Here is a 27,571-nt window from a genome sequence, read left to right on the forward strand (position 1 = left end):
CCTTTTCCAATTAAATTTTGCCACATCAACGTCCCTGAAAATAGAGAAAGGCGTGCAACCCAGAACCGCTGTACTGTTCAATAGAGTAAGGGCTTCACCGTGATCATCTGCATCTGTCATCACAAAATTATCAAGGTCTTTTTCTTGAAGAAATTAGGTCCAGAAAGCCGACCTTCCCCACAGACTATTCAGACACCTTGCGCTTGTGGCTTTGTTATAGGCCCGAATCCATTGGTAAAAGGTTGCACAGGTACAATGTGCAATATCAGTTCCTATTCAACAATGTTCAAGAAAATTACCATTTGGAGGCCCTGATGAGGATCGAACTCACGACCCCTGGTTTACAAGACCAGTGCTCTGCCACTGAGCTACAGAGCCCCTCAGGTTACGACGCATAACAGCAACACAACGAGCACACAACATGATGTTTACTGGGTAGACATATTTGAAGGGTGTGTGAGAATGTATGTATATGATTGTGATTTGACCTGTTTTTTTCTGGCCGATTTTTTGAGGAGCAGCTAATTTGTGCGTATTCCGTGCAATTTTAGGGTGACTAATGAGGAGATGTGATGCGTGAAAGTTGAAAAAAACATGTACATGGCAGCAGAGAGACAATATGGATATTACCTTTGCTTTTTTAAATTTCTATCCGGATTCTGGCTCAAAGGGTAGTCAAGCACAGCAGATTGCATTCCTGCCAGTAACACGACAACCTTGTTTGTGTCCTTCTTAATCAACTAACATGCATATTTTCACTTTTGTCTGTATGTTCTTTGAAAGCCAATGGCAATGGTGCTTAGAGCAATGCAGATGTTTAAAAAAGATTTCAAAAGTTAAAATCGACAAAGGTGGGATTCGAAACCACGCGTGTACAGCAGATTAGCAGTCCATCGCCTTAACCACTCGGCCACCTCGTCTACAGGGATTATGTTAGGCATTCAAGTCTTTACAGGTAATAACACAAACATCTTCAAAATAGAACCACAATGCGTTCCTTGTTGAGGTACATCCAGCCGTTTGCAGGAAAACTGCCTCACTTGCTGTTGAGAAAAATTCATCAAAGTCCTGGGGTGTTTATAGGCATCGCCAAGATGACATTGGGAGGTGTTTCAATTGACACGTGTTGAATATGAGGAAGAGCATCATGCTGGCTCCAGTGGCACTGCCTGCAGCATGACAAAAATGTAGAAGGGACATTTGACTGCACCATTGGCTGAACATCAGTGGCAAAGTGTATATCAGGCTAAAAGGTAAGCTCCAGTGGCACAATATGGGCACTACAAGGCACCCATAATTTGGTGTCAGCTAAAAAGACAATGCCAGAGCTTGTGGGTGCTTTTGTACACTTGTGTGTGTGTTTGTGGGTGTAGTTTCATGTCGAAAACCAAAACACAGCAGCTCCAGTGGCGCAATCGGTTAGCGCGCGGTACTTATACAGCAGTACATGCAGTGAGCAATGCCGAGGTTGTGAGTTCAAGCCTCACCTGGAGCAACTTTGGAACTTTTTACTAATTCACCTCAAAACTGAATTATTGAACCAATAAATGTTCTGGACATTTTTTGGTTCACCTCAAGGTTTCCTTGATTGTCAGTTAATGTTGTATGACAGCTCCTCTGCCTTTTAGACATGGAATACTCATTGCAAGTTATTTATGGGGTGTTTGCGCTTTAAATACAGCTACGGAGGGTTTTTGAAAATAGAACAGAAAATAAAAAATGTCAACTGTTATTATACTCCATTTTCTGCTGAGCACCACTTACGGAAGACATTTGTAAAGGTAGAAAAAGGGTTACTGGAGTAGGATCCAGGAGACAATATCAACTTACAAAGAATAATGTTGTCTATTTACTGCATTATCGCCTTTGAAGCAAACCTCTGAGAATAAATACCCTTTCACTAATCAGGCAGTCACTTTGATAAAATCAAGCAGAACAAGGATGCTGATAGGAACTCGCCTCATTTGCATATGGGCTAGGGCTTCTGGGAGCCATGAGAATTAGGAGTTGAAGGTTTTGCAGATCGAGATTGCTAAAGGGCTGGGCATTTGCACAGACCTCTCCATGCCTGATTGGTGCCGAAGGTTAGTTGCAAGTGGTCCCCTGCTCACCCTACCTTACACAGGGCCATGCCCAGTTAGGCCCCTCAGGGCTAGGCCCGGCAGGGCTAAGCCCGGCGTTCGTCAGGCGAAGTGCCTGGACCCCTGCTCATCATACCTCAGAATCTGGTCTAGCTATTGCAGACATGGGGAATGGTGCTTATATCCCATTGACAGCGCCCACAAGCTGCATACTAATAGCCAATGATGTGTGAATGCGGTCAGGGTAGCAGACATATAGAACAATTGGGTGGGTTCGCTTCCGAACTGGATGCACAGGAGCAGGAGAGAATGGCTGTTGGCGATGTATGCAACTTGCTCTGCGTGAACACATCTACCGACCCCTTCCCCTACACACACGGGCACATACACACACACACACACACATAGCCATTGGAGCTATGCAGAGCTAATCAGAAAGATTGGTAATCATTAGAACATGAAAGATATGTGTTCATTTTTTATTAAACTTGTGGACTCCCGCAGAAACGGAGGGACTCACATCTCTAATTGAGGCTTGCTTACCTCTATACAAATGTGTTTGCTGGCTGTCTTTCTTCAACTGGTATGTGCGGTTGTGTCTGTCTTTGTCTTTCAACACGCCTGGCACGTTTACATTATCAAAGAGATGATTGTATGGAGATGGGGAACACCCCTCCGTTGCATTGTGAACTTGAACAGTCTTTTCACCAAAGCAGCTACATGCGACATTGCAAGGTTTTTGTCAGTCTTTGCCTGAAAACATTAGGCCTTCCTCTCGAACTCTATTTCACTCCTTCTGTGGAAGACTTCAATTATGAGGATGCATCCCGTCATAAAAGGTTCTCTGTAGATGGTGCAACTCTGGCTTCTCTTCCCCGTGCTTTTTGAAAATAATCCGCCCAAGGCCCTGATGAGGTTTGAACTCATGACCCCTGGTTTACGAGACCAGTGCTCTGCCACTGAGCTACAAGGCCACCTGCTGCTTGCTCACAGCCAACAACAGAAAGTGCAAAGAAACCATGGTTTTTACCTAGGTAGATCTCCAGGTATATGAATTTCTGGTTGTGTAAAAATGGCTGTATATCTCTGCATGTGTTCAGTACGTCATCATACATCTGATTTGCGAAAGCGTGTGTGCTTATGTTGGTGATACATTGTCGGTATGCGTTTGAGTATGTACTTTTACGGGTATGTATGTATTGAGTAGGATGCTGAACAGGTTCATGAGTTTAGATAGCAGGTCAGAATGATGGCAAAAGGAACATGTAAAAGGCAGACAACTAAAAGAAAAAAGAATTTGGGATGTAAGCTTGGGAGTTTACTAACTGCGCTGATTTTGGCTCCTATAATAGTAAAGAATGGAAACCTACGAGGAAAGTCTTTGACTAATTTCATTCTCCGCCTGCACCAATGAACTTATTTTTACATCTCTATTTCCATATCTGTACTCATTCCTGTCTTTCACAGGGAGGTTGAAAGACTTTGGTCTATGTTTAAATGCAGACTATAAAGAAAAAATACGACGAAGGTGGGATTCGAACCCACGCGTGCAGAGCACAATGGATTAGCAGTCCATCGCCTTAACCACTCGGCCACCTCGTCTGTTTGGGAACGGTGCTCGAATCCCATGCTTAAAGAAGAGATAAAACAATGGTGGTGCAAAGTCAGTGAAAAATAGATCATGTTTGTCATAATAGAAACAAGATCGTTGACTCGTTCTTCCTTACCCGGCCATTGATAGATAAACACATCAAGTTGAAGTTCAGAAAAATATAACTAGAGCTCCTGGAGGGTTCACAACACTAATCCAGAGGAAGGTGCTTGAGCTTCCGTATGGCACACCATTAGTAGTAAAACCAGCATAACGCAAGCTCCAGTTTCCCAGTGTTTGGCATCATTCAACGTTTCCAGCCAAGATCAAAGTTCAGATGCTGCTGCTTCCTGTGATGTCATTGAATTTAAATAGTGAGTGATGGCAATAACCCTTTTCCAATTAAATTTTGCCACATCAACGTCCCTGAAAATAGAGAAAGGCGTGCAACCCAGAACCGCTGTACTGTTCAATAGAGTAAGGGCTTCACCGTGATCATCTGCATCTGTCATCACAAAATTATCAAGGTCTTTTTCTTGAAGAAATTAGGTCCAGAAAGCCGACCTTCCCCACAGACTATTCAGACACCTTGCGCTTGTGGCTTTGTTATAGGCCCGAATCCATTGGTAAAAGGTTGCACAGGTACAATGTGCAATATCAGTTCCTATTCAACAATGTTCAAGAAAATTACCATTTGGAGGCCCTGATGAGGATCGAACTCACGACCCCTGGTTTACAAGACCAGTGCTCTGCCACTGAGCTACAGAGCCCCTCAGGTTACGACGCATAACAGCAACACAACGAGCACACAACATGATGTTTACTGGGTAGACATATTTGAAGGGTGTGTGAGAATGTATGTATATGATTGTGATTTGACCTGTTTTTTTCTGGCCGATTTTTTGAGGAGCAGCTAATTTGTGCGTATTCCGTGCAATTTTAGGGTGACTAATGAGGAGATGTGATGCGTGAAAGTTGAAAAAAACATGTACATGGCAGCAGAGAGACAATATGGATATTACCTTTGCTTTTTTAAATTTCTATCCGGATTCTGGCTCAAAGGGTAGTCAAGCACAGCAGATTGCATTCCTGCCAGTAACACGACAACCTTGTTTGTGTCCTTCTTAATCAACTAACATGCATATTTTCACTTTTGTCTGTATGTTCTTTGAAAGCCAATGGCAATGGTGCTTAGAGCAATGCAGATGTTTAAAAAAGATTTCAAAAGTTAAAATCGACAAAGGTGGGATTCGAAACCACGCGTGTACAGCAGATTAGCAGTCCATCGCCTTAACCACTCGGCCACCTCGTCTACAGGGATTATGTTAGGCATTCAAGTCTTTACAGGTAATAACACAAACATCTTCAAAATAGAACCACAATGCGTTCCTTGTTGAGGTACATCCAGCCGTTTGCAGGAAAACTGCCTCACTTGCTATTGAGAAAAATTCATCAAAGTCCTGGGGTGTTTATAGGCATCGCCAAGATGACATTGGGAGGTGTTTCAATTGACACGTGTTGAATATGAGGAAGAGCATCATGCTGGCTCCAGTGGCACTGCCTGCAGCATGACAAAAATGTAGAAGGGACATTTGACTGCACCATTGGCTGAACATCAGTGGCAAAGTGTATATCAGGCTAAAAGGTAAGCTCCAGTGGCACAATATGGGCACTACAAGGCACCCATAATTTGGTGTCAGCTAAAAAGACAATGCCAGAGCTTGTGGGTGCTTTTGTACACTTGTGTGTGTGTTTGTGGGTGTAGTTTCATGTCGAAAACCAAAACACAGCAGCTCCAGTGGCGCAATCGGTTAGCGCGCGGTACTTATACAGCAGTACATGCAGTGAGCAATGCCGAGGTTGTGAGTTCAAGCCTCACCTGGAGCAACTTTGGAACTTTTTACTAATTCACCTCAAAACTGAATTATTGAACCAATAAATGTTCTGGACATTTTTTGGTTCACCTCAAGGTTTCCTTGATTGTCAGTTAATGTTGGATGACAGCTCCTCTGCCTTTTAGACATGGAATACTCATTGCAAGTTATTTATGGGGTGTTTGCGCTTTAAATACAGCTACGGAGGGTTTTTGAAAATAGAACAGAAAATAAAAAATGTCAACTGTTATTATACTCCATTTTCTGCTGAGCACCACTTACGGAAGACATTTGTAAAGGTAGAAAAAGGGTTACTGGAGTAGGATCCAGGAGACAATATCAACTTACAAAGAATAATGTTGTCTATTTACTGCATTATCGCCTTTGAAGCAAACCTCTGAGAATAAATACCCTTTCACTAATCAGGCAGTCACTTTGATAAAATCAAGCAGAACAAGGATGCTGATAGGAACTCGCCTCATTTGCATATGGGCTAGGGCTTCTGGGAGCCATGAGAATTAGGAGTTGAAGGTTTTGCAGATCGAGATTGCTAAAGGGCTGGGCATTTGCACAGACCTCTCCATGCCTGATTGGTGCCGAAGGTTAGTTGCAAGTGGTCCCCTGCTCACCCTACCTTACACAGGGCCATGCCCAGTTAGGCCCCTCAGGGCTAGGCCCGGCAGGGCTAAGCCCGGCGTTCGTCAGGCGAAGTGCCTGGACCCCTGCTCATCATACCTCAGAATCTGGTCTAGCTATTGCAGACATGGGGAATGGTGCTTATATCCCATTGACAGCGCCCACAAGCTGCATACTAATAGCCAATGATGTGTGAATGCGGTCAGGGTAGCAGACATATAGAACAATTGGGTGGGTTCGCTTCCGAACTGGATGCACAGGAGCAGGAGAGAATGGCTGTTGGCGATGTATGCAACTTGCTCTGCGTGAACACATCTACCGACCCCTTCCCCTACACACACGGGCACATACACACACACACACACACATAGCCATTGGAGCTATGCAGAGCTAATCAGAAAGATTGGTAATCATTAGAACATGAAAGATATGTGTTCATTTTTTATTAAACTTGTGGACTCCCGCAGAAACGGAGGGACTCACATCTCTAATTGAGGCTTGCTTACCTCTATACAAATGTGTTTGCTGGCTGTCTTTCTTCAACTGGTATGTGCGGTTGTGTCTGTCTTTGTCTTTCAACACGCCTGGCACGTTTACATTATCAAAGAGATGATTGTATGGAGATGGGGAACACCCCTCCGTTGCATTGTGAACTTGAACAGTCTTTTCACCAAAGCAGCTACATGCGACATTGCAAGGTTTTTGTCAGTCTTTGCCTGAAAACATTAGGCCTTCCTCTCGAACTCTATTTCACTCCTTCTGTGGAAGACTTCAATTATGAGGATGCATCCCGTCATAAAAGGTTCTCTGTAGATGGTGCAACTCTGGCTTCTCTTCCCCGTGCTTTTTGAAAATAATCCGCCCGAGGCCCTGATGAGGTTTGAACTCATGACCCCTGGTTTACGAGACCAGTGCTCTGCCACTGAGCTACAAGGACACCTGCTGCTTGCTCACAGCCAACAACAGAAAGTGCAAAGAAACCATGGTTTTTACCTAGGTAGATCTCCAGGTATATGAATTTCTGGTTGTGTAAAAATGGCTGTATATCTCTGCATGTGTTCAGTACGTCATCATACATCTGATTTGCGAAAGCGTGTGTGCTTATGTTGGTGATACATTGTCGGTATGCGTTTGAGTATGTACTTTTACGGGTATGTATGTATTGAGTAGGATGCTGAACAGGTTCATGAGTTTAGATAGCAGGTCAGAATGATGGCAAAAGGAACATGTAAAAGGCAGACAACTAAAAGAAAAAAGAATTTGGGATGTAAGCTTGGGAGTTTACTAACTGCGCTGATTTTGGCTCCTATAATAGTAAAGAATGGAAACCTACGAGGAAAGTCTTTGACTAATTTCATTCTCCGCCTGCACCAATGAACTTATTTTTACATCTCTATTTCCATATCTGTACTCATTCCTGTCTTTCACAGGGAGGTTGAAAGACTTTGGTCTATGTTTAAATGCAGACTATAAAGAAAAAATACGACGAAGGTGGGATTCGAACCCACGCGTGCAGAGCACAATGGATTAGCAGTCCATCGCCTTAACCACTCGGCCACCTCGTCTGTTTGGGAACGGTGCTCGAATCCCATGCTTAAAGAAGAGATAAAACAATGGTGGTGCAAAGTCAGTGAAAAATAGATCATGTTTGTCATAATAGAAACAAGATCGTTGACTCGTTCTTCCTTACCCGGCCATTGATAGATAAACACATCAAGTTGAAGTTCAGAAAAATATAACAAGAGCTCCTGGAGGGTTCACAACACTAATCCAGAGGAAGGTGCTTGAGCTTCCGTATGGCACACCATTAGTAGTAAAACCAGCATAACGCAAGCTCCAGTTTCCCAGTGTTTGGCATCATTCAACGTTTCCAGCCAAGATCAAAGTTCAGATGCTGCTGCTTCCTGTGATGTCATTGAATTTAAATAGTGAGTGATGGCAATAACCCTTTTCCAATTAAATTTTGCCACATCAACGTCCCTGAAAATAGAGAAAGGCGTGCAACCCAGAACCGCTGTACTGTTCAATAGAGTAAGGGCTTCACCGTGATCATCTGCATCTGTCATCACAAAATTATCAAGGTCTTTTTCTTGAAGAAATTAGGTCCAGAAAGCCGACCTTCCCCACAGACTATTCAGACACCTTGCGCTTGTGGCTTTGTTATAGGCCCGAATCCATTGGTAAAAGGTTGCACAGGTACAATGTGCAATATCAGTTCCTATTCAACAATGTTCAAGAAAATTACCATTTGGAGGCCCTGATGAGGATCGAACTCACGACCCCCGGTTTACAAGACCAGTGCTCTGCCACTGAGCTACAGAGCCCCTCAGGTTACGACGCATAACAGCAACACAACGAGCACACAACATGATGTTTACTGGGTAGACATATTTGAAGGGTGTGTGAGAATGTATGTATATGATTGTGATTTGACCTGTTTTTTTCTGGCCGATTTTTTGAGGAGCAGCTAATTTGTGCGTATTCCGTGCAATTTTAGGGTGACTAATGAGGAGATGTGATGCGTGAAAGTTGAAAAAAACATGTACATGGCAGCAGAGAGACAATATGGATATTACCTTTGCTTTTTTAAATTTCTATCCGGATTCTGGCTCAAAGGGTAGTCAAGCACAGCAGATTGCATTCCTGCCAGTAACACGACAACCTTGTTTGTGTCCTTCTTAATCAACTAACATGCATATTTTCACTTTTGTCTGTATGTTCTTTGAAAGCCAATGGCAATGGTGCTTAGAGCAATGCAGATGTTTAAAAAAGATTTCAAAAGTTAAAATCGACAAAGGTGGGATTCGAAACCACGCGTGTACAGCAGATTAGCAGTCCATCGCCTTAACCACTCGGCCACCTCGTCTACAGGGATTATGTTAGGCATTCAAGTCTTTACAGGTAATAACACAAACATCTTCAAAATAGAACCACAATGCGTTCCTTGTTGAGGTACATCCAGCCGTTTGCAGGAAAACTGCCTCACTTGCTGTTGAGAAAAATTCATCAAAGTCCTGGGGTGTTTATAGGCATCGCCAAGATGACATTGGGAGGTGTTTCAATTGACACGTGTTGAATATGAGGAAGAGCATCATGCTGGCTCCAGTGGCACTGCCTGCAGCATGACAAAAATGTAGAAGGGACATTTGACTGCACCATTGGCTGAACATCAGTGGCAAAGTGTATATCAGGCTAAAAGGTAAGCTCCAGTGGCACAATATGGGCACTACAAGGCACCCATAATTTGGTGTCAGCTAAAAAGACAATGCCAGAGCTTGTGGGTGCTTTTGTACACTTGTGTGTGTGTTTGTGGGTGTAGTTTCATGTCGAAAACCAAAACACAGCAGCTCCAGTGGCGCAATCGGTTAGCGCACGGTACTTATACAGCAGTACATGCAGTGAGCAATGCCGAGGTTGTGAGTTCAAGCCTCACCTGGAGCAACTTTGGAACTTTTTACTAATTCACCTCAAAACTGAATTATTGAACCAATAAATGTTCTGGACATTTTTTGGTTCACCTCAAGGTTTCCTTGATTGTCAGTTAATGTTGTATGACAGCTCCTCTGCCTTTTAGACATGGAATACTCATTGCAAGTTATTTATGGGGTGTTTGCGCTTTAAATACAGCTACGGAGGGTTTTTGAAAATAGAACAGAAAATAAAAAATGTCAACTGTTATTATACTCCATTTTCTGCTGAGCACCACTTACGGAAGACATTTGTAAAGGTAGAAAAAGGGTTACTGGAGTAGGATCCAGGAGACAATATCAACTTACAAAGAATAATGTTGTCTATTTACTGCATTATCGCCTTTGAAGCAAACCTCTGAGAATAAATACCCTTTCACTAATCAGGCAGTCACTTTGATAAAATCAAGCAGAACAAGGATGCTGATAGGAATTCGCCTCATTTGCATATGGGCTAGGGCTTCTGGGAGCCATGAGAATTAGGAGTTGAAGGTTTTGCAGATCGAGATTGCTAAAGGGCTGGGCATTTGCACAGACCTCTCCATGCCTGATTGGTGCCGAAGGTTAGTTGCAAGTGGTCCCCTGCTCACCCTACCTTACACAGGGCCATGCCCAGTTAGGCCCCTCAGGGCTAGGCCCGGCAGGGCTAAGCCCGGCGTTCGTCAGGCGAAGTGCCTGGACCCCTGCTCATCATACCTCAGAATCTGGTCTAGCTATTGCAGACATGGGGAATGGTGCTTATATCCCATTGACAGCGCCCACAAGCTGCATACTAATAGCCAATGATGTGTGAATGCGGTCAGGGTAGCAGACATATAGAACAATTGGGTGGGTTCGCTTCCGAACTGGATGCACAGGAGCAGGAGAGAATGGCTGTTGGCGATGTATGCAACTTGCTCTGCGTGAACACATCTACCGACCCCTTCCCCTACACACACGGGCACATACACACACACACACACACATAGCCATTGGAGCTATGCAGAGCTAATCAGAAAGATTGGTAATCATTAGAACATGAAAGATATGTGTTCATTTTTTATTAAACTTGTGGACTCCCGCAGAAACGGAGGGACTCACATCTCTAATTGAGGCTTGCTTACCTCTATACAAATGTGTTTGCTGGCTGTCTTTCTTCAACTGGTATGTGCGGTTGTGTCTGTCTTTGTCTTTCAACACGCCTGGCACGTTTACATTATCAAAGAGATGATTGTATGGAGATGGGGAACACCCCTCCGTTGCATTGTGAACTTGAACAGTCTTTTCACCAAAGCAGCTACATGCGACATTGCAAGGTTTTTGTCAGTCTTTGCCTGAAAACATTAGGCCTTCCTCTCGAACTCTATTTCACTCCTTCTGTGGAAGACTTCAATTATGAGGATGCATCCCGTCATAAAAGGTTCTCTGTAGATGGTGCAACTCTGGCTTCTCTTCCCCGTGCTTTTTGAAAATAATCCGCCCGAGGCCCTGATGAGGTTTGAACTCATGACCCCTGGTTTACGAGACCAGTGTTCTGCCACTGAGCTACAAGGCCACCTGCTGCTTGCTCACAGCCAACAACAGAAAGTGCAAAGAAACCATGGTTTTTACCTAGGTAGATCTCCAGGTATATGAATTTCTGGTTGTGTAAAAATGGCTGTATATCTCTGCATGTGTTCAGTACGTCATCATACATCTGATTTGCGAAAGCGTGTGTGCTTATTTTGGTGATACATTGTCGGTATGCGTTTGAGTATGTACTTTTACGGGTATGTATGTATTGAGTAGGATGCTGAACAGGTTCATGAGTTTAGATAGCAGGTCAGAATGATGGCAAAAGGAACATGTAAAAGGCAGACAACTAAAAGAAAAAAGAATTTGGGATGTAAGCTTGGGAGTTTACTAACTGCGCTGATTTTGGCTCCTATAATAGTAAAGAATGGAAACCTACGAGGAAAGTCTTTGACTAATTTCATTCTCCGCCTGCACCAATGAACTTATTTTTACATCTCTATTTCCATATCTGTACTCATTCCTGTCTTTCACAGGGAGGTTGAAAGACTTTGGTCTATGTTTAAATGCAGACTATAAAGAAAAAATACGACGAAGGTGGGATTCGAACCCACGCGTGCAGAGCACAATGGATTAGCAGTCCATCGCCTTAACCACTCGGCCACCCCGTCTGTTTGGGAACGGTGCTCGAATCCCATGCTTAAAGAAGAGATAAAACAATGGTGGTGCAAAGTCAGTGAAAAATAGATCATGTTTGTCATAAAAGAAACAAGATCGTTGACTCGTTCTTCCTTACCCGGCCATTGATAGATAAACACATCAAGTTGAAGTTCAGAAAAATATAACAAGAGCTCCTGGAGGGTTCACAACACTAATCCAGAGGAAGGTGCTTGAGCTTCCGTATGGCACACCATTAGTAGTAAAACCAGCATAACGCAAGCTCCAGTTTCCCAGTGTTTGGCATCATTCAACGTTTCCAGCCAAGATCAAAGTTCAGATGCTGCTGCTTCCTGTGATGTCATTGAATTTAAATAGTGAGTGATGGCAATAACCCTTTTCCAATTAAATTTTGCCACATCAACGTCCCTGAAAATAGAGAAAGGCGTGCAACCCAGAACCGCTGTACTGTTCAATAGAGTAAGGGCTTCACCGTGATCATCTGCATCTGTCATCACAAAATTATCAAGGTCTTTTTCTTGAAGAAATTAGGTCCAGAAAGCCGACCTTCCCCACAGACTATTCAGACACCTTGCGCTTGTGGCTTTGTTATAGGCCCGAATCCATTGGTAAAAGGTTGCACAGGTACAATGTGCAATATCAGTTCCTATTCAACAATGTTCAAGAAAATTACCATTTGGAGGCCCTGATGAGGATCGAACTCACGACCCCTGGTTTACAAGACCAGTGCTCTGCCACTGAGCTACAGAGCCCCTCAGGTTACGACGCATAACAGCAACACAACGAGCACACAACATGATGTTTACTGGGTAGACATATTTGAAGGGTGTGTGAGAATGTATGTATATGATTGTGATTTGACCTGTTTTTTTCTGGCCGATTTTTTGAGGAGCAGCTAATTTGTGCGTATTCCGTGCAATTTTAGGGTGACTAATGAGGAGATGTGATGCGTGAAAGTTGAAAAAAACATGTACATGGCAGCAGAGAGACAATATGGATATTACCTTTGCTTTTTTAAATTTCTATCCGGATTCTGGCTCAAAGGGTAGTCAAGCACAGCAGATTGCATTCCTGCCAGTAACACGACAACCTTGTTTGTGTCCTTCTTAATCAACTAACATGCATATTTTCACTTTTGTCTGTATGTTCTTTGAAAGCCAATGGCAATGGTGCTTAGAGCAATGCAGATGTTTAAAAAAGATTTCAAAAGTTAAAATCGACAAAGGTGGGATTCGAAACCACGCGTGTACAGCAGATTAGCAGTCCATCGCCTTAACCACTCGGCCACCTCGTCTACAGGGATTATGTTAGGCATTCAAGTCTTTACAGGTAATAACACAAACATCTTCAAAATAGAACCACAATGCGTTCCTTGTTGAGGTACATCCAGCCGTTTGCAGGAAAACTGCCTCACTTGCTGTTGAGAAAAATTCATCAAAGTCCTGGGGTGTTTATAGGCATCGCCAAGATGACATTGGGAGGTGTTTCAATTGACACGTGTTGAATATGAGGAAGAGCATCATGCTGGCTCCAGTGGCACTGCCTGCAGCATGACAAAAATGTAGAAGGGACATTTGACTGCACCATTGGCTGAACATCAGTGGCAAAGTGTATATCAGGCTAAAAGGTAAGCTCCAGTGGCACAATATGGGCACTACAAGGCACCCATAATTTGGTGTCAGCTAAAAAGACAATGCCAGAGCTTGTGGGTGCTTTTGTACACTTGTGTGTGTGTTTGTGGGTGTAGTTTCATGTCGAAAACCAAAACACAGCAGCTCCAGTGGCGCAATCGGTTAGCGCGCGGTACTTATACAGCAGTACATGCAGTGAGCAATGCCGAGGTTGTGAGTTCAAGCCTCACCTGGAGCAACTTTGGAACTTTTTACTAATTCACCTCAAAACTGAATTATTGAACCAATAAATGTTCTGGACATTTTTTGGTTCACCTCAAGGTTTCCTTGATTGTCAGTTAATGTTGTATGACAGCTCCTCTGCCTTTTAGACATGGAATACTCATTGCAAGTTATTTATGGGGTGTTTGCGCTTTAAATACAGCTACGGAGGGTTTTTGAAAATAGAACAGAAAATAAAAAATGTCAACTGTTATTATACTCCATTTTCTGCTGAGCACCACTTACGGAAGACATTTGTAAAGGTAGAAAAAGGGTTACTGGAGTAGGATCCAGGAGACAATATCAACTTACAAAGAATAATGTTGTCTATTTACTGCATTATCGCCTTTGAAGCAAACCTCTGAGAATAAATACCCTTTCACTAATCAGGCAGTCACTTTGATAAAATCAAGCAGAACAAGGATGCTGATAGGAACTCGCCTCATTTGCATATGGGCTAGGGCTTCTGGGAGCCATGAGAATTAGGAGTTGAAGGTTTTGCAGATCGAGATTGCTAAAGGGCTGGGCATTTGCACAGACCTCTCCATGCCTGATTGGTGCCGAAGGTTAGTTGCAAGTGGTCCCCTGCTCACCCTACCTTACACAGGGCCATGCCCAGTTAGGCCCCTCAGGGCTAGGCCCGGCAGGGCTAAGCCCGGCGTTCGTCAGGCGAAGTGCCTGGACCCCTGCTCATCATACCTCAGAATCTGGTCTAGCTATTGCAGACATGGGGAATGGTGCTTATATCCCATTGACAGCGCCCACAAGCTGCATACTAATAGCCAATGATGTGTGAATGCGGTCAGGGTAGCAGACATATAGAACAATTGGGTGGGTTCGCTTCCGAACTGGATGCACAGGAGCAGGAGAGAATGGCTGTTGGCGATGTATGCAACTTGCTCTGCGTGAACACATCTACCGACCCCTTCCCCTACACACACGGGCACATACACACACACACACACACATAGCCATTGGAGCTATGCAGAGCTAATCAGAAAGATTGGTAATCATTAGAACATGAAAGATATGTGTTCATTTTTTATTAAACTTGTGGACTCCCGCAGAAACGGAGGGACTCACATCTCTAATTGAGGCTTGCTTACCTCTATACAAATGTGTTTGCTGGCTGTCTTTCTTCAACTGGTATGTGCGGTTGTGTCTGTCTTTGTCTTTCAACACGCCTGGCACGTTTACATTATCAAAGAGATGATTGTATGGAGATGGGGAACACCCCTCCGTTGCATTGTGAACTTGAACAGTCTTTTCACCAAAGCAGCTACATGCGACATTGCAAGGTTTTTGTCAGTCTTTGCCTGAAAACATTAGGCCTTCCTCTCGAACTCTATTTCACTCCTTCTGTGGAAGACTTCAATTATGAGGATGCATCCCGTCATAAAAGGTTCTCTGTAGATGGTGCAACTCTGGCTTCTCTTCCCCGTGCTTTTTGAAAATAATCCGCCCAAGGCCCTGATGAGGTTTGAACTCATGACCCCTGGTTTACGAGACCAGTGCTCTGCCACTGAGCTACAAGGCCACCTGCTGCTTGCTCACAGCCAACAACAGAAAGTGCAAAGAAACCATGGTTTTTACCTAGGTAGATCTCCAGGTATATGAATTTCTGGTTGTGTAAAAATGGCTGTATATCTCTGCATGTGTTCAGTACGTCATCATACATCTGATTTGCGAAAGCGTGTGTGCTTATGTTGGTGATACATTGTCGGTATGCGTTTGAGTATGTACTTTTACGGGTATGTATGTATTGAGTAGGATGCTGAACAGGTTCATGAGTTTAGATAGCAGGTCAGAATGATGGCAAAAGGAACATGTAAAAGGCAGACAACTAAAAGAAAAAAGAATTTGGGATGTAAGCTTGGGAGTTTACTAACTGCGCTGATTTTGGCTCCTATAATAGTAAAGAATGGAAACCTACGAGGAAAGTCTTTGACTAATTTCATTCTCCGCCTGCACCAATGAACTTATTTTTACATCTCTATTTCCATATCTGTACTCATTCCTGTCTTTCACAGGGAGGTTGAAAGACTTTGGTCTATGTTTAAATGCAGACTATAAAGAAAAAATACGACGAAGGTGGGATTCGAACCCACGCGTGCAGAGCACAATGGATTAGCAGTCCATCGCCTTAACCACTCGGCCACCTCGTCTGTTTGGGAACGGTGCTCGAATCCCATGCTTAAAGAAGAGATAAAACAATGGTGGTGCAAAGTCAGTGAAAAATAGATCATGTTTGTCATAATAGAAACAAGATCGTTGACTCGTTCTTCCTTACCCGGCCATTGATAGATAAACACATCAAGTTGAAGTTCAGAAAAATATAACTAGAGCTCCTGGAGGGTTCACAACACTAATCCAGAGGAAGGTGCTTGAGCTTCCGTATGGCACACCATTAGTAGTAAAACCAGCATAACGCAAGCTCCAGTTTCCCAGTGTTTGGCATCATTCAACGTTTCCAGCCAAGATCAAAGTTCAGATGCTGCTGCTTCCTGTGATGTCATTGAATTTAAATAGTGAGTGATGGCAATAACCCTTTTCCAATTAAATTTTGCCACATCAACGTCCCTGAAAATAGAGAAAGGCGTGCAACCCAGAACCGCTGTACTGTTCAATAGAGTAAGGGCTTCACCGTGATCATCTGCATCTGTCATCACAAAATTATCAAGGTCTTTTTCTTGAAGAAATTAGGTCCAGAAAGCCGACCTTCCCCACAGACTATTCAGACACCTTGCGCTTGTGGCTTTGTTATAGGCCCGAATCCATTGGTAAAAGGTTGCACAGGTACAATGTGCAATATCAGTTCCTATTCAACAATGTTCAAGAAAATTACCATTTGGAGGCCCTGATGAGGATCGAACTCACGACCCCTGGTTTACAAGACCAGTGCTCTGCCACTGAGCTACAGAGCCCCTCAGGTTACGACGCATAACAGCAACACAACGAGCACACAACATGATGTTTACTGGGTAGACATATTTGAAGGGTGTGTGAGAATGTATGTATATGATTGTGATTTGACCTGTTTTTTTCTGGCCGATTTTTTGAGGAGCAGCTAATTTGTGCGTATTCCGTGCAATTTTAGGGTGACTAATGAGGAGATGTGATGCGTGAAAGTTGAAAAAAACATGTACATGGCAGCAGAGAGACAATATGGATATTACCTTTGCTTTTTTAAATTTCTATCCGGATTCTGGCTCAAAGGGTAGTCAAGCACAGCAGATTGCATTCCTGCCAGTAACACGACAACCTTGTTTGTGTCCTTCTTAATCAACTAACATGCATATTTTCACTTTTGTCTGTATGTTCTTTGAAAGCCAATGGCAATGGTGCTTAGAGCAATGCAGATGTTTAAAAAAGATTTCAAAAGTTAAAATCGACAAAGGTGGGATTCGAAACCACGCGTGTACAGCAGATTAGCAGTCCATCGCCTTAACCACTCGGCCACCTCGTCTACAGGGATTATGTTAGGCATTCAAGTCTTTACAGGTAATAACACAAACATCTTCAAAATAGAACCACAATGCGTTCCTTGTTGAGGTACATCCAGCCGTTTGCAGGAAAACTGCCTCACTTGCTATTGAGAAAAATTCATCAAAGTCCTGGGGTGTTTATAGGCATCGCCAAGATGACATTGGGAGGTGTTTCAATTGACACGTGTTGAATATGAGGAAGAGCATCATGCTGGCTCCAGTGGCACTGCCTGCAGCATGACAAAAATGTAGAAGGGACATTTGACTGCACCATTGGCTGAACATCAGTGGCAAAGTGTATATCAGGCTAAAAGGTAAGCTCCAGTGGCACAATATGGGCACTACAAGGCACCCATAATTTGGTGTCAGCTAAAAAGACAATGCCAGAGCTTGTGGGTGCTTTTGTACACTTGTGTGTGTGTTTGTGGGTGTAGTTTCATGTCGAAAACCAAAACACAGCAGCTCCAGTGGCGCAATCGGTTAGCGCGCGGTACTTATACAGCAGTACATGCAGTGAGCAATGCCGAGGTTGTGAGTTCAAGCCTCACCTGGAGCAACTTTGGAACTTTTTACTAATTCACCTCAAAACTGAATTATTGAACCAATAAATGTTCTGGACATTTTTTGGTTCACCTCAAGGTTTCCTTGATTGTCAGTTAATGTTGGATGACAGCTCCTCTGCCTTTTAGACATGGAATACTCATTGCAAGTTATTTATGGGGTGTTTGCGCTTTAAATACAGCTACGGAGGGTTTTTGAAAATAGAACAGAAAATAAAAAATGTCAACTGTTATTATACTCCATTTTCTGCTGAGCACCACTTACGGAAGACATTTGTAAAGGTAGAAAAAGGGTTACTGGAGTAGGATCCAGGAGACAATATCAACTTACAAAGAATAATGTTGTCTATTTACTGCATTATCGCCTTTGAAGCAAACCTCTGAGAATAAATACCCTTTCACTAATCAGGCAGTCACTTTGATAAAATCAAGCAGAACAAGGATGCTGATAGGAACTCGCCTCATTTGCATATGGGCTAGGGCTTCTGGGAGCCATGAGAATTAGGAGTTGAAGGTTTTGCAGATCGAGATTGCTAAAGGGCTGGGCATTTGCACAGACCTCTCCATGCCTGATTGGTGCCGAAGGTTAGTTGCAAGTGGTCCCCTGCTCACCCTACCTTACACAGGGCCATGCCCAGTTAGGCCCCTCAGGGCTAGGCCCGGCAGGGCTAAGCCCGGCGTTCGTCAGGCGAAGTGCCTGGACCCCTGCTCATCATACCTCAGAATCTGGTCTAGCTATTGCAGACATGGGGAATGGTGCTTATATCCCATTGACAGCGCCCACAAGCTGCATACTAATAGCCAATGATGTGTGAATGCGGTCAGGGTAGCAGACATATAGAACAATTGGGTGGGTTCGCTTCCGAACTGGATGCACAGGAGCAGGAGAGAATGGCTGTTGGCGATGTATGCAACTTGCTCTGCGTGAACACATCTACCGACCCCTTCCCCTACACACACGGGCACATACACACACACACACACACATAGCCATTGGAGCTATGCAGAGCTAATCAGAAAGATTGGTAATCATTAGAACATGAAAGATATGTGTTCATTTTTTATTAAACTTGTGGACTCCCGCAGAAACGGAGGGACTCACATCTCTAATTGAGGCTTGCTTACCTCTATACAAATGTGTTTGCTGGCTGTCTTTCTTCAACTGGTATGTGCGGTTGTGTCTGTCTTTGTCTTTCAACACGCCTGGCACGTTTACATTATCAAAGAGATGATTGTATGGAGATGGGGAACACCCCTCCGTTGCATTGTGAACTTGAACAGTCTTTTCACCAAAGCAGCTACATGCGACATTGCAAGGTTTTTGTCAGTCTTTGCCTGAAAACATTAGGCCTTCCTCTCGAACTCTATTTCACTCCTTCTGTGGAAGACTTCAATTATGAGGATGCATCCCGTCATAAAAGGTTCTCTGTAGATGGTGCAACTCTGGCTTCTCTTCCCCGTGCTTTTTGAAAATAATCCGCCCGAGGCCCTGATGAGGTTTGAACTCATGACCCCTGGTTTACGAGACCAGTGCTCTGCCACTGAGCTACAAGGACACCTGCTGCTTGCTCACAGCCAACAACAGAAAGTGCAAAGAAACCATGGTTTTTACCTAGGTAGATCTCCAGGTATATGAATTTCTGGTTGTGTAAAAATGGCTGTATATCTCTGCATGTGTTCAGTACGTCATCATACATCTGATTTGCGAAAGCGTGTGTGCTTATGTTGGTGATACATTGTCGGTATGCGTTTGAGTATGTACTTTTACGGGTATGTATGTATTGAGTAGGATGCTGAACAGGTTCATGAGTTTAGATAGCAGGTCAGAATGATGGCAAAAGGAACATGTAAAAGGCAGACAACTAAAAGAAAAAAGAATTTGGGATGTAAGCTTGGGAGTTTACTAACTGCGCTGATTTTGGCTCCTATAATAGTAAAGAATGGAAACCTACGAGGAAAGTCTTTGACTAATTTCATTCTCCGCCTGCACCAATGAACTTATTTTTACATCTCTATTTCCATATCTGTACTCATTCCTGTCTTTCACAGGGAGGTTGAAAGACTTTGGTCTATGTTTAAATGCAGACTATAAAGAAAAAATACGACGAAGGTGGGATTCGAACCCACGCGTGCAGAGCACAATGGATTAGCAGTCCATCGCCTTAACCACTCGGCCACCTCGTCTGTTTGGGAACGGTGCTCGAATCCCATGCTTAAAGAAGAGATAAAACAATGGTGGTGCAAAGTCAGTGAAAAATAGATCATGTTTGTCATAATAGAAACAAGATCGTTGACTCGTTCTTCCTTACCCGGCCATTGATAGATAAACACATCAAGTTGAAGTTCAGAAAAATATAACAAGAGCTCCTGGAGGGTTCACAACACTAATCCAGAGGAAGGTGCTTGAGCTTCCGTATGGCACACCATTAGTAGTAAAACCAGCATAACGCAAGCTCCAGTTTCCCAGTGTTTGGCATCATTCAACGTTTCCAGCCAAGATCAAAGTTCAGATGCTGCTGCTTCCTGTGATGTCATTGAATTTAAATAGTGAGTGATGGCAATAACCCTTTTCCAATTAAATTTTGCCACATCAACGTCCCTGAAAATAGAGAAAGGCGTGCAACCCAGAACCGCTGTACTGTTCAATAGAGTAAGGGCTTCACCGTGATCATCTGCATCTGTCATCACAAAATTATCAAGGTCTTTTTCTTGAAGAAATTAGGTCCAGAAAGCCGACCTTCCCCACAGACTATTCAGACACCTTGCGCTTGTGGCTTTGTTATAGGCCCGAATCCATTGGTAAAAGGTTGCACAGGTACAATGTGCAATATCAGTTCCTATTCAACAATGTTCAAGAAAATTACCATTTGGAGGCCCTGATGAGGATCGAACTCACGACCCCTGGTTTACAAGACCAGTGCTCTGCCACTGAGCTACAGAGCCCCTCAGGTTACGACGCATAACAGCAACACAACGAGCACACAACATGATGTTTACTGGGTAGACATATTTGAAGGGTGTGTGAGAATGTATGTATATGATTGTGATTTGACCTGTTTTTTTCTGGCCGATTTTTTGAGGAGCAGCTAATTTGTGCGTATTCCGTGCAATTTTAGGGTGACTAATGAGGAGATGTGATGCGTGAAAGTTGAAAAAAACATGTACATGGCAGCAGAGAGACAATATGGATATTACCTTTGCTTTTTTAAATTTCTATCCGGATTCTGGCTCAAAGGGTAGTCAAGCACAGCAGATTGCATTCCTGCCAGTAACACGACAACCTTGTTTGTGTCCTTCTTAATCAACTAACATGCATATTTTCACTTTTGTCTGTATGTTCTTTGAAAGCCAATGGCAATGGTGCTTAGAGCAATGCAGATGTTTAAAAAAGATTTCAAAAGTTAAAATCGACAAAGGTGGGATTCGAAACCACGCGTGTACAGCAGATTAGCAGTCCATCGCCTTAACCACTCGGCCACCTCGTCTACAGGGATTATGTTAGGCATTCAAGTCTTTACAGGTAATAACACAAACATCTTCAAAATAGAACCACAATGCGTTCCTTGTTGAGGTACATCCAGCCGTTTGCAGGAAAACTGCCTCACTTGCTGTTGAGAAAAATTCATCAAAGTCCTGGGGTGTTTATAGGCATCGCCAAGATGACATTGGGAGGTGTTTCAATTGACACGTGTTGAATATGAGGAAGAGCATCATGCTGGCTCCAGTGGCACTGCCTGCAGCATGACAAAAATGTAGAAGGGACATTTGACTGCACCATTGGCTGAACATCAGTGGCAAAGTGTATATCAGGCTAAAAGGTAAGCTCCAGTGGCACAATATGGGCACTACAAGGCACCCATAATTTGGTGTCAGCTAAAAAGACAATGCCAGAGCTTGTGGGTGCTTTTGTACACTTGTGTGTGTGTTTGTGGGTGTAGTTTCATGTCGAAAACCAAAACACAGCAGCTCCAGTGGCGCAATCGGTTAGCGCGCGGTACTTATACAGCAGTACATGCAGTGAGCAATGCCGAGGTTGTGAGTTCAAGCCTCACCTGGAGCAACTTTGGAACTTTTTACTAATTCACCTCAAAACTGAATTATTGAACCAATAAATGTTCTGGACATTTTTTGGTTCACCTCAAGGTTTCCTTGATTGTCAGTTAATGTTGTATGACAGCTCCTCTGCCTTTTAGACATGGAATACTCATTGCAAGTTATTTATGGGGTGTTTGCGCTTTAAATACAGCTACGGAGGGTTTTTGAAAATAGAACAGAAAATAAAAAATGTCAACTGTTATTATACTCCATTTTCTGCTGAGCACCACTTACGGAAGACATTTGTAAAGGTAGAAAAAGGGTTACTGGAGTAGGATCCAGGAGACAATATCAACTTACAAAGAATAATGTTGTCTATTTACTGCATTATCGCCTTTGAAGCAAACCTCTGAGAATAAATACCCTTTCACTAATCAGGCAGTCACTTTGATAAAATCAAGCAGAACAAGGATGCTGATAGGAATTAGCCTCATTTGCATATGGGCTAGGGCTTCTGGGAGCCATGAGAATTAGGAGTTGAAGGTTTTGCAGATCGAGATTGCTAAAGGGCTGGGCATTTGCACAGACCTCTCCATGCCTGATTGGTGCCGAAGGTTAGTTGCAAGTGGTCCCCTGCTCACCCTACCTTACACAGGGCCATGCCCAGTTAGGCCCCTCAGGGCTAGGCCCGGCAGGGCTAAGCCCGGCGTTCGTCAGGCGAAGTGCCTGGACCCCTGCTCATCATACCTCAGAATCTGGTCTAGCTATTGCAGACATGGGGAATGGTGCTTATATCCCATTGACAGCGCCCACAAGCTGCATACTAATAGCCAATGATGTGTGAATGCGGTCAGGGTAGCAGACATATAGAACAATTGGGTGGGTTCGCTTCCGAACTGGATGCACAGGAGCAGGAGAGAATGGCTGTTGGCGATGTATGCAACTTGCTCTGCGTGAACACATCTACCGACCCCTTCCCCTACACACACGGGCACATACACACACACACACACACATAGCCATTGGAGCTATGCAGAGCTAATCAGAAAGATTGGTAATCATTAGAACATGAAAGATATGTGTTCATTTTTTATTAAACTTGTGGACTCCCGCAGAAACGGAGGGACTCACATCTCTAATTGAGGCTTGCTTACCTCTATACAAATGTGTTTGCTGGCTGTCTTTCTTCAACTGGTATGTGCGGTTGTGTCTGTCTTTGTCTTTCAACACGCCTGGCACGTTTACATTATCAAAGAGATGATTGTATGGAGATGGGGAACACCCCTCCGTTGCATTGTGAACTTGAACAGTCTTTTCACCAAAGCAGCTACATGCGACATTGCAAGGTTTTTGTCAGTCTTTGCCTGAAAACATTAGGCCTTCCTCTCGAACTCTATTTCACTCCTTCTGTGGAAGACTTCAATTATGAGGATGCATCCCGTCATAAAAGGTTCTCTGTAGATGGTGCAACTCTGGCTTCTCTTCCCCGTGCTTTTTGAAAATAATCCGCCCGAGGCCCTGATGAGGTTTGAACTCATGACCCCTGGTTTACGAGACCAGTGTTCTGCCACTGAGCTACAAGGCCACCTGCTGCTTGCTCACAGCCAACAACAGAAAGTGCAAAGAAACCATGGTTTTTACCTAGGTAGATCTCCAGGTATATGAATTTCTGGTTGTGTAAAAATGGCTGTATATCTCTGCATGTGTTCAGTACGTCATCATACATCTGATTTGCGAAAGCGTGTGTGCTTATGTTGGTGATACATTGTCGGTATGCGTTTGAGTATGTACTTTTACGGGTATGTATGTATTGAGTAGGATGCTGAACAGGTTCATGAGTTTAGATAGCAGGTCAGAATGATGGCAAAAGGAACATGTAAAAGGCAGACAACTAAAAGAAAAAAGAATTTGGGATGTAAGCTTGGGAGTTTACTAACTGCGCTGATTTTGGCTCCTATAATAGTAAAGAATGGAAACCTACGAGGAAAGTCTTTGACTAATTTCATTCTCCGCCTGCACCAATGAACTTATTTTTACATCTCTATTTCCATATCTGTACTCATTCCTGTCTTTCACAGGGAGGTTGAAAGACTTTGGTCTATGTTTAAATGCAGACTATAAAGAAAAAATACGACGAAGGTGGGATTCGAACCCACGCGTGCAGAGCACAATGGATTAGCAGTCCATCGCCTTAACCACTCGGCCACCTCGTCTGTTTGGGAACGGTGCTCGAATCCCATGCTTAAAGAAGAGATAAAACAATGGTGGTGCAAAGTCAGTGAAAAATAGATCATGTTTGTCATAATAGAAACAAGATCGTTGACTCGTTCTTCCTTACCCGGCCATTGATAGATAAACACATCAAGTTGAAGTTCAGAAAAATATAACAAGAGCTCCTGGAGGGTTCACAACACTAATCCAGAGGAAGGTGCTTGAGCTTCCGTATGGCACACCATTAGTAGTAAAACCAGCATAACGCAAGCTCCAGTTTCCCAGTGTTTGGCATCATTCAACGTTTCCAGCCAAGATCAAAGTTCAGATGCTGCTGCTTCCTGTGATGTCATTGAATTTAAATAGTGAGTGATGGCAATAACCCTTTTCCAATTAAATTTTGCCACATCAACGTCCCTGAAAATAGAGAAAGGCGTGCAACCCAGAACCGCTGTACTGTTCAATAGAGTAAGGGCTTCACCGTGATCATCTGCATCTGTCATCACAAAATTATCAAGGTCTTTTTCTTGAAGAAATTAGGTCCAGAAAGCCGACCTTCCCCACAGACTATTCAGACACCTTGCGCTTGTGGCTTTGTTATAGGCCCGAATCCATTGGTAAAAGGTTGCACAGGTACAATGTGCAATATCAGTTCCTATTCAACAATGTTCAAGAAAATTACCATTTGGAGGCCCTGATGAGGATCGAACTCACGACCCCTGGTTTACAAGACCAGTGCTCTGCCACTGAGCTACAGAGCCCCTCAGGTTACGACGCATAACAGCAACACAACGAGCACACAACATGATGTTTACTGGGTAGACATATTTGAAGGGTGTGTGAGAATGTATGTATATGATTGTGATTTGACCTGTTTTTTTCTGGCCGATTTTTTGAGGAGCAGCTAATTTGTGCGTATTCCGTGCAATTTTAGGGTGACTAATGAGGAGATGTGATGCGTGAAAGTTGAAAAAAACATGTACATGGCAGCAGAGAGACAATATGGATATTACCTTTGCTTTTTTAAATTTCTATCCGGATTCTGGCTCAAAGGGTAGTCAAGCACAGCAGATTGCATTCCTGCCAGTAACACGACAACCTTGTTTGTGTCCTTCTTAATCAACTAACATGCATATTTTCACTTTTGTCTGTATGTTCTTTGAAAGCCAATGGCAATGGTGCTTAGAGCAATGCAGATGTTTAAAAAAGATTTCAAAAGTTAAAATCGACAAAGGTGGGATTCGAAACCACGCGTGTACAGCAGATTAGCAGTCCATCGCCTTAACCACTCGGCCACCTCGTCTACAGGGATTATGTTAGGCATTCAAGTCTTTACAGGTAATAACACAAACATCTTCAAAATAGAACCACAATGCGTTCCTTGTTGAGGTACATCCAGCCGTTTGCAGGAAAACTGCCTCACTTGCTGTTGAGAAAAATTCATCAAAGTCCTGGGGTGTTTATAGGCATCGCCAAGATGACATTGGGAGGTGTTTCAATTGACACGTGTTGAATATGAGGAAGAGCATCATGCTGGCTCCAGTGGCACTGCCTGCAGCATGACAAAAATGTAGAAGGGACATTTGACTGCACCATTGGCTGAACATCAGTGGCAAAGTGTATATCAGGCTAAAAGGTAAGCTCCAGTGGCACAATATGGGCACTACAAGGCACCCATAATTTGGTGTCAGCTAAAAAGACAATGCCAGAGCTTGTGGGTGCTTTTGTACACTTGTGTGTGTGTTTGTGGGTGTAGTTTCATGTCGAAAACCAAAACACAGCAGCTCCAGTGGCGCAATCGGTTAGCGCGCGGTACTTATACAGCAGTACATGCAGTGAGCAATGCCGAGGTTGTGAGTTCAAGCCTCACCTGGAGCAACTTTGGAACTTTTTACTAATTCACCTCAAAACTGAATTATTGAACCAATAAATGTTCTGGACATTTTTTGGTTCACCTCAAGGTTTCCTTGATTGTCAGTTAATGTTGTATGACAGCTCCTCTGCCTTTTAGACATGGAATACTCATTGCAAGTTATTTATGGGGTGTTTGCGCTTTAAATACAGCTACGGAGGGTTTTTGAAAATAGAACAGAAAATAAAAAATGTCAACTGTTATTATACTCCATTTTCTGCTGAGCACCACTTACGGAAGACATTTGTAAAGGTAGAAAAAGGGTTACTGGAGTAGGATCCAGGAGACAATATCAACTTACAAAGAATAATGTTGTCTATTTACTGCATTATCGCCTTTGAAGCAAACCTCTGAGAATAAATACCCTTTCACTAATCAGGCAGTCACTTTGATAAAATCAAGCAGAACAAGGATGCTGATAGGAATTAGCCTCATTTGCATATGGGCTAGGGCTTCTGGGAGCCATGAGAATTAGGAGTTGAAGGTTTTGCAGATCGAGATTGCTAAAGGGCTGGGCATTTGCACAGACCTCTCCATGCCTGATTGGTGCCGAAGGTTAGTTGCAAGTGGTCCCCTGCTCACCCTACCTTACACAGGGCCATGCCCAGTTAGGCCCCTCAGGGCTAGGCCCGGCAGGGCTAAGCCCGGCGTTCGTCAGGCGAAGTGCCTGGACCCCTGCTCATCATACCTCAGAATCTGGTCTAGCTATTGCAGACATGGGGAATGGTGCTTATATCCCATTGACAGCGCCCACAAGCTGCATACTAATAGCCAATGATGTGTGAATGCGGTCAGGGTAGCAGACATATAGAACAATTGGGTGGGTTCGCTTCCGAACTGGATGCACAGGAGCAGGAGAGAATGGCTGTTGGCGATGTATGCAACTTGCTCTGCGTGAACACATCTACCGACCCCTTCCCCTACACACACGGGCACATACACACACACACACACACATAGCCATTGGAGCTATGCAGAGCTAATCAGAAAGATTGGTAATCATTAGAACATGAAAGATATGTGTTCATTTTTTATTAAACTTGTGGACTCCCGCAGAAACGGAGGGACTCACATCTCTAATTGAGGCTTGCTTACCTCTATACAAATGTGTTTGCTGGCTGTCTTTCTTCAACTGGTATGTGCGGTTGTGTCTGTCTTTGTCTTTCAACACGCCTGGCACGTTTACATTATCAAAGAGATGATTGTATGGAGATGGGGAACACCCCTCCGTTGCATTGTGAACTTGAACAGTCTTTTCACCAAAGCAGCTACATGCGACATTGCAAGGTTTTTGTCAGTCTTTGCCTGAAAACATTAGGCCTTCCTCTCGAACTCTATTTCACTCCTTCTGTGGAAGACTTCAATTATGAGGATGCATCCCGTCATAAAAGGTTCTCTGTAGATGGTGCAACTCTGGCTTCTCTTCCCCGTGCTTTTTGAAAATAATCCGCCCGAGGCCCTGATGAGGTTTGAACTCATGACCCCTGGTTTACGAGACCAGTGTTCTGCCACTGAGCTACAAGGCCACCTGCTGCTTGCTCACAGCCAACAACAGAAAGTGCAAAGAAACCATGGTTTTTACCTAGGTAGATCTCCAGGTATATGAATTTCTGGTTGTGTAAAAATGGCTGTATATCTCTGCATGTGTTCAGTACGTC

At 43.6% G+C, this 27,571-nt stretch overlaps 27 non-coding genes across 27 annotated transcripts; 7 read left to right on the forward strand and 20 right to left on the reverse strand.

The window, feature by feature from the left end:
- Nucleotides 1-306: 306 nt before the first annotated feature.
- Nucleotides 307-378, reverse strand: TRNAT-UGU (transfer RNA threonine (anticodon UGU)). The gene has a single exon. It is a non-coding gene; the product is annotated as a tRNA-Thr (tRNA).
- Nucleotides 379-1,400: 1,022 nt separating this feature from the next.
- On the forward strand, nt 1,401-1,495 carry TRNAI-UAU (transfer RNA isoleucine (anticodon UAU)). Its single transcript has 2 exons — nt 1,401-1,438; nt 1,460-1,495. It is a non-coding gene; the product is annotated as a tRNA-Ile (tRNA).
- Nucleotides 1,496-2,983: 1,488 nt separating this feature from the next.
- TRNAT-CGU (transfer RNA threonine (anticodon CGU)) lies at nt 2,984-3,055 on the reverse strand. The gene has a single exon. It is a non-coding gene; the product is annotated as a tRNA-Thr (tRNA).
- A 546-nt stretch (nt 3,056-3,601) lies between these two features.
- On the reverse strand, nt 3,602-3,683 carry TRNAS-GCU (transfer RNA serine (anticodon GCU)). Its single transcript has one exon. It is a non-coding gene; the product is annotated as a tRNA-Ser (tRNA).
- Nucleotides 3,684-4,370: 687 nt separating this feature from the next.
- Nucleotides 4,371-4,442, reverse strand: TRNAT-UGU (transfer RNA threonine (anticodon UGU)). The gene has a single exon. It is a non-coding gene; the product is annotated as a tRNA-Thr (tRNA).
- A 1,022-nt stretch (nt 4,443-5,464) lies between these two features.
- On the forward strand, nt 5,465-5,559 carry TRNAI-UAU (transfer RNA isoleucine (anticodon UAU)). The gene is made up of 2 exons: nt 5,465-5,502; nt 5,524-5,559. It is a non-coding gene; the product is annotated as a tRNA-Ile (tRNA).
- Nucleotides 5,560-7,047: 1,488 nt separating this feature from the next.
- Nucleotides 7,048-7,119, reverse strand: TRNAT-CGU (transfer RNA threonine (anticodon CGU)). The gene has a single exon. It is a non-coding gene; the product is annotated as a tRNA-Thr (tRNA).
- Nucleotides 7,120-7,665: 546 nt separating this feature from the next.
- TRNAS-GCU (transfer RNA serine (anticodon GCU)) lies at nt 7,666-7,747 on the reverse strand. The gene has a single exon. It is a non-coding gene; the product is annotated as a tRNA-Ser (tRNA).
- A 687-nt stretch (nt 7,748-8,434) lies between these two features.
- Nucleotides 8,435-8,506, reverse strand: TRNAT-UGU (transfer RNA threonine (anticodon UGU)). Its single transcript has one exon. It is a non-coding gene; the product is annotated as a tRNA-Thr (tRNA).
- A 1,022-nt stretch (nt 8,507-9,528) lies between these two features.
- TRNAI-UAU (transfer RNA isoleucine (anticodon UAU)) lies at nt 9,529-9,623 on the forward strand. Its single transcript has 2 exons — nt 9,529-9,566; nt 9,588-9,623. It is a non-coding gene; the product is annotated as a tRNA-Ile (tRNA).
- A 1,488-nt stretch (nt 9,624-11,111) lies between these two features.
- Nucleotides 11,112-11,183, reverse strand: TRNAT-CGU (transfer RNA threonine (anticodon CGU)). Its single transcript has one exon. It is a non-coding gene; the product is annotated as a tRNA-Thr (tRNA).
- Nucleotides 11,184-11,729: 546 nt separating this feature from the next.
- On the reverse strand, nt 11,730-11,811 carry TRNAS-GCU (transfer RNA serine (anticodon GCU)). The gene has a single exon. It is a non-coding gene; the product is annotated as a tRNA-Ser (tRNA).
- A 687-nt stretch (nt 11,812-12,498) lies between these two features.
- TRNAT-UGU (transfer RNA threonine (anticodon UGU)) lies at nt 12,499-12,570 on the reverse strand. The gene has a single exon. It is a non-coding gene; the product is annotated as a tRNA-Thr (tRNA).
- Nucleotides 12,571-13,592: 1,022 nt separating this feature from the next.
- Nucleotides 13,593-13,687, forward strand: TRNAI-UAU (transfer RNA isoleucine (anticodon UAU)). The gene is made up of 2 exons: nt 13,593-13,630; nt 13,652-13,687. It is a non-coding gene; the product is annotated as a tRNA-Ile (tRNA).
- Nucleotides 13,688-15,175: 1,488 nt separating this feature from the next.
- On the reverse strand, nt 15,176-15,247 carry TRNAT-CGU (transfer RNA threonine (anticodon CGU)). The gene has a single exon. It is a non-coding gene; the product is annotated as a tRNA-Thr (tRNA).
- A 546-nt stretch (nt 15,248-15,793) lies between these two features.
- TRNAS-GCU (transfer RNA serine (anticodon GCU)) lies at nt 15,794-15,875 on the reverse strand. The gene has a single exon. It is a non-coding gene; the product is annotated as a tRNA-Ser (tRNA).
- Nucleotides 15,876-16,562: 687 nt separating this feature from the next.
- TRNAT-UGU (transfer RNA threonine (anticodon UGU)) lies at nt 16,563-16,634 on the reverse strand. Its single transcript has one exon. It is a non-coding gene; the product is annotated as a tRNA-Thr (tRNA).
- A 1,022-nt stretch (nt 16,635-17,656) lies between these two features.
- On the forward strand, nt 17,657-17,751 carry TRNAI-UAU (transfer RNA isoleucine (anticodon UAU)). Its single transcript has 2 exons — nt 17,657-17,694; nt 17,716-17,751. It is a non-coding gene; the product is annotated as a tRNA-Ile (tRNA).
- A 1,488-nt stretch (nt 17,752-19,239) lies between these two features.
- Nucleotides 19,240-19,311, reverse strand: TRNAT-CGU (transfer RNA threonine (anticodon CGU)). The gene has a single exon. It is a non-coding gene; the product is annotated as a tRNA-Thr (tRNA).
- A 546-nt stretch (nt 19,312-19,857) lies between these two features.
- TRNAS-GCU (transfer RNA serine (anticodon GCU)) lies at nt 19,858-19,939 on the reverse strand. Its single transcript has one exon. It is a non-coding gene; the product is annotated as a tRNA-Ser (tRNA).
- Nucleotides 19,940-20,626: 687 nt separating this feature from the next.
- On the reverse strand, nt 20,627-20,698 carry TRNAT-UGU (transfer RNA threonine (anticodon UGU)). The gene has a single exon. It is a non-coding gene; the product is annotated as a tRNA-Thr (tRNA).
- Nucleotides 20,699-21,720: 1,022 nt separating this feature from the next.
- TRNAI-UAU (transfer RNA isoleucine (anticodon UAU)) lies at nt 21,721-21,815 on the forward strand. Its single transcript has 2 exons — nt 21,721-21,758; nt 21,780-21,815. It is a non-coding gene; the product is annotated as a tRNA-Ile (tRNA).
- Nucleotides 21,816-23,303: 1,488 nt separating this feature from the next.
- Nucleotides 23,304-23,375, reverse strand: TRNAT-CGU (transfer RNA threonine (anticodon CGU)). The gene has a single exon. It is a non-coding gene; the product is annotated as a tRNA-Thr (tRNA).
- A 546-nt stretch (nt 23,376-23,921) lies between these two features.
- Nucleotides 23,922-24,003, reverse strand: TRNAS-GCU (transfer RNA serine (anticodon GCU)). The gene has a single exon. It is a non-coding gene; the product is annotated as a tRNA-Ser (tRNA).
- A 687-nt stretch (nt 24,004-24,690) lies between these two features.
- Nucleotides 24,691-24,762, reverse strand: TRNAT-UGU (transfer RNA threonine (anticodon UGU)). Its single transcript has one exon. It is a non-coding gene; the product is annotated as a tRNA-Thr (tRNA).
- A 1,022-nt stretch (nt 24,763-25,784) lies between these two features.
- TRNAI-UAU (transfer RNA isoleucine (anticodon UAU)) lies at nt 25,785-25,879 on the forward strand. The gene is made up of 2 exons: nt 25,785-25,822; nt 25,844-25,879. It is a non-coding gene; the product is annotated as a tRNA-Ile (tRNA).
- Nucleotides 25,880-27,367: 1,488 nt separating this feature from the next.
- On the reverse strand, nt 27,368-27,439 carry TRNAT-CGU (transfer RNA threonine (anticodon CGU)). Its single transcript has one exon. It is a non-coding gene; the product is annotated as a tRNA-Thr (tRNA).
- Nucleotides 27,440-27,571: the final 132 nt, after the last annotated feature.

Source organism: Ambystoma mexicanum, unplaced genomic scaffold (genome assembly GCF_040938575.1).
Source record: "Ambystoma mexicanum isolate Mex_15411 unplaced genomic scaffold, UKY_AmexF1_1 Mex_scaf46, whole genome shotgun sequence".
In the NCBI taxonomy this organism is placed as follows: Eukaryota; Metazoa; Chordata; class Amphibia; order Caudata; family Ambystomatidae; genus Ambystoma; species Ambystoma mexicanum.